The 4,905-nt window shown below is 41.3% G+C and overlaps 1 long non-coding RNA gene across 1 annotated transcript; it reads right to left on the bottom strand.

Annotated features, from left to right (window-relative positions):
* Positions 1 to 956: 956 nt before the first annotated feature.
* LOC147121843 (uncharacterized) lies at positions 957 to 4,374 on the bottom strand. Its single transcript, XR_015077629.1, has 2 exons — positions 3,537 to 4,374; positions 957 to 1,482 (listed from the first exon to the last, which is right to left on the bottom strand). It is a non-coding gene; the product is annotated as an uncharacterized LOC147121843 (long non-coding RNA).
* Between the last annotated feature and the right edge of the window lie 531 nt (positions 4,375 to 4,905).

Below are 4,905 nucleotides of genomic sequence, written 5' to 3' on the forward strand. Positions count from 1 at the left end.
TCTTTCCACTAACTTGAGATTCTTTTAATCTAAAACATAGGGTTACAAAACACTGTGGAATACTGCCATCTCGTTCTGTCAGTAACAATGAGACTCTTGCATTCGAACTGTAGAAATATGGGAAATATTTTCTTGTAATGAAATTTACCAGTTTTATTAATTATAAGCCACAAAACCCACTATAAAAAGTTGCCCCGGTGTAAAAATCACACCAACTCCACGAAACAAAACTAGGTCAAGGCCCCATATTTAGAGGGCATTAAAAATGCATGTGACTTATACATTGGACCTTACAATATGTTTTTAAATTGTTATTTACCTTTCTATCCTTTACTCTCCCTGTTTCACACTCCATTTGGCCCAGGCAAGGATGACTGACAGGAGAGCTTCTTTCTACATCAATCAACTCAATCACAAATAGGTGCAACCCTAGTTTTTCTTTGGATTGTTTATAGATTAGTGCCTCGCCTCATTGCTCAAAAACCTAGCTGATTTGAATGGAAGTCAATCACTAGTTGTGCTTGTATCAGTGGCTCATCAATCTGCTTAAGACAGTCTTTTTTAATGTTGTGAATGATTATAGTGGTACAGACTGAGACTACTTCTACATTGGTTTATCTTCGCTATTCATAAGGCTTAGTGGAAGGCTGGCAGTGTATGACAAGGCATCCAGAGGACATCAGATCAGAACAGCAGAGCTCAAGTTTGTCAGCAGAACTGCATATATTGTCCCCTCAGCTGATGTTTGTGTTTTTTTCCCCCTGATGCTGCTGGTCCATGCTATAACATCGAGCCTCAGTGAGTACCAGCTTGTGAGGTCGGAGGTCATCAGTAGAGTCAAAATAGAGGACATGCTTCTAATATTGCACTAGGAAGTTTCCATGCAATTTCTGGTAGCAGAGAAAGGGAACTATAACCAAAACAATAATACAAAATACTCCTTTTTAAAAAAAAAGTACATAAATACAATTTATATATATATTTTAAATAGTCAACATTGTTATACAGCATAATGGACCTGAATGAAGGTGAAGTTTCTTAAAATGATTTTAAGTCAGAGTCTTGCAACTGTTTTATACTGAAGCCGATGAATACAACTAAGGTTAACACTGAAACAGCCAATACAGATCTATGCCACCATAATGAAAGCTACAGGCAAGAACATGAGACACCTGTAAATACAGGACATAAATGGTGATCACCCATTGAGTTTTATAGCAGAGATTTAACACATTTACATCTTTTGGAAAAATAACCTCCATCAGAATGAGATTTGACAAAATGAACATAGGTCATCTCTGAAACTTCCTCCGCCTCTTTCTACACAGTTTGCTGTCCACCTCTTCGACAACATCTGGTGGGTCTGGTACAACAAACCCATTGGTAAGTTGATAATACACTACTGTAGAGTCCGAGTCAACGACAGCCAGGATGAGCTCCTTTTCACTTTGGTTACAGATACACTCCATGATTCTTCTAATCCTAAAAAAAAATCAACAAATGTTAAGATACACTGGGATCTTCCAGGTTGCCTAATCTACGTGAGGAACTAGATTCGCACAATTGTGTTTTGACCGCATCTCCCAAACTCGCGACCTCTTCCACCTAGAAGGACAAGGGCAGCAGGCACATGGGAACACCACCACCTCCAAGTTCCCCTCCAAATCACACACCATCCTGACTTAGAAGTATATCGCCGTTCCTTCATCGTCGCTGGGTCAAAATCCTGGCACTCCCTACCTAACAGCACCGTGGGAGTACCTTCACCACACGGAGTGCAGTGGTTCAAGGCGGTGGCTCACCACCACCTTCTCAAGGGCAATTAGGGATGGGCAATAAATGCTGGCCTTGCCAACGACGCCCTCAGCCCATGAATGAATAAAAAAAATACAGAAAAGCCCTAGAGTGGTCATGCATTAGGATACTTTCATGTTGTTATGATTTCTTGGACCCAAATAGATAGCGGACAAACTCCGAACACACCTAAATAAGAGAAAGTCAAAACAGATAGCTTTGAATTATCCAAGGTCAAATTTTGTGAGGGATTCAGTGCTCATTCCTCAAAAGTACCATCGTCTACATTTGTATTTTTTTCATAAATCAAAAAACCATGGATTATTTTACAAACTAAAATTAACAAAAAAAAATTGTGACTGACCGATCACTCAGTTTAAATGAATAAGAGAAATAGAAATTTCTGCACAGGTTGAATAAGCTCCCACTGGTTTCAGAAAAGGAAAACCTATTTACATTGCTTAATAAGATCTGACTGTGCAACACCTTAATTGGAAGTGTATAGACACTGCATTAGAGAACGCTGCAAAAATGAGCTCCCTGGCACTGATTCCTCTGACAAAACTTACTGATGACGGACGTTTGCAAAAGGCATTTGCAAGAGAAAGTCATAAGAATGGCTGATGTGAAAAATTCAATGCCCACATTAAGATAAACTTGTTTAGATTAAGGTACAAGCTTTGAGCACAGTGGAGCAAGTTTTATTCTGCAACGGAACAGACCATATCTGAAGTGAAACTTCTTGATGCTGGCACTGAATGCCCATATTGGAAAAGTGTTCCATTTACCAGCATTTATTTCTAATCATGATGAGAAATTTTCTCCTCAAAATTACAAATCCGAAGGTATGTAATCCCAGATTAATCGCTTCCGTTATAAATTTTGGGTCTACAATAGATATTTTCTAGGGTTCAGCGTCACTGGTCACTCCCGCAAGCAGACCTTGCATCCCTATGATCTTTAGAGTAAATTTGCTGCCGAATATCTAGTTAGACAATAGTGTGATCCGTGGATTCTAACAATATGGCCTCTCGTGTGCACTTGACTCTCCGATCTTCCCGCACCATCAAGTACCTTCTCTTATCCTTCGGTAATGAGATTGATGAACATTCCAGTGAGATGATGCCAGTTGTAAACCAGTAGATGGGTTTATTTTACATTAAGTATATGAATGAACAGAATACAGTTTTTGGTAAAATTCAAACTTTGCCCTTTGATATGGGCCTAACTCGCTTTACAAGTCAACAATCTCTAAATTGACTGGCACTAACTTTAGAACATGAGACATCCATCTCATTCCTACCATTCCAGATTCAAAAATTAACCAAGACTGCCTTTTCCAGAGAGAGAGGGAGAGAGAGCGAGCACGAGAGAAAGAACGAAAGCAAGAAAGACAAAGAAAAAGAATGATCGTTCACCCCTTCCTCAGCTTTCTGCATAGAGGATTGGCTTGCTGAGCTGTCAATCAAACTCCTTGACTTGAATGAAAAACCTAGTCATCGGTCAGGGAGCTCTGGCAACTAACTGTTTAGCTCAGCCCCCTGCTGAGCGCCATGAATAAAAAGCATTCCAACATTAAAGCTGCAGATATCTCGAGGTTGTGTTGGACAAGCCCCATTGTATCAAACTGATTTGATATGTGAGAATCCAGATGACTGATTCATCTGGTATCCTAAAATTATTGTCCTGTACAACATCACAGATACATTGGGCCGTATTTTGCAACCCCTACAGGTACGTACGAGGTGCGAAGCGCATGTGCTAAAACCCGGAACTTGCGCTCTGTCAAGAAGCTTCTTGACAGATCATCTCCATCCCCGGGAAAAGGGCCTCCGCGGGTGGAGAGGTTGTTATTTGCCCAACTTCTGCCCGCTGAATGCCCGTGAAATTCCTACTCCTGGTAAAAGATAGAAAAATAAAATTATATCACTCAGTTATACATTAAAAACCCTGTCCAATAAGGTAAGTTTATTTTTAGCCCCGTTAAAATATATATTTTTTTCAAAAAATTAAATTTGTTTAAAATATTTAATTAAAAGGCATTTAAATATGTAATTTTAAAACATTTATTTCAAGTGTTCGTGTATTTTTTAAGTGATCCCCATTCACACTTAAGGGGATTCCGTACGCAACTCCCATAAGTACAGCAGCACGGTGGCATAGTGGTTAGCACTGTTGTCTCACAGCGCCAGAGACCCGGGTTCGAATCCGGCCTCGGGCGACTGTCTGTGTGGAGTTTGCACATTCTCCCCGTGTTTGCGTGGGTTTTCTCCGGGTGCTCTGGTTTCCTCCCACAGTCCAAAGATGTGCGGGTTAGGTTGATTGGCTATGATAAATTGACCCTTAGTGTTAGGGGGATTAAATACATGGGGTTACAGGGATAGGGTGGGATATGTGTTGGTGTAGGGGTTACGGGGATCGGGTGGGATATGTGTCGATGCAGGCTCGATGGGCCGAAATGGCCTCTATCTGCACTGTGGGGTTTCTGTGATTCTGTGAAGTATGAATGGGGATTCCCTTCGTTTATTGGTTGGGCCGGCCCACGTGATCACAGGGGCGCTTGCGAACCGCATGCGCCCCTGGGATACGTGGGCCTCTACCCGTGCGGACCCGGAGAGTCCCAGGAGCGCAATCCTCCGGGACCACCAGGTAAATTTTACAGGTCGGAGGCATCTGCCCGCGGGAAGCCTCCAATCGCAAATTTTGGGCCATTGCGTTTTCTCTGATGGTTAATCCTTTTGTGAACTGAATTTAACTTAACGGCATAGTATAAATTAAACCAAAATCCCTTCCTGGTCAAATAGGCAAAAATCTTAAAACATTACAGCTTGGAAAAGAAAATTCCAGACCCATGCTCTGGAATTCCCTCCCTGAACCTCTCCACTTCCTCCTACAAGATCCTCCTTAAAACCCACCTTTTTGACCAAGGTTTTGGTCATCCTCCTTTGGCTTGGTGTCCGTTTTTTCTTCAGATTATGTCTCCGAAAACCCTGTGGCACATTTCTCTATGTTAGGGTGCCAAATAAGTGCAAGTTGATGTTGATAAACATCCCAATGAGAAAATGGCTTAAATCTCCAACAAAACATTTGAGATGACCTTGTGACGACATT

This window comes from Somniosus microcephalus, chromosome 3 (assembly GCF_052327205.1).
Source record: "Somniosus microcephalus isolate GS21.2 chromosome 3, FLI_Smic_1.0, whole genome shotgun sequence".
Lineage (NCBI taxonomy): Eukaryota > Metazoa > Chordata > Chondrichthyes > Squaliformes > Somniosidae > Somniosus > Somniosus microcephalus.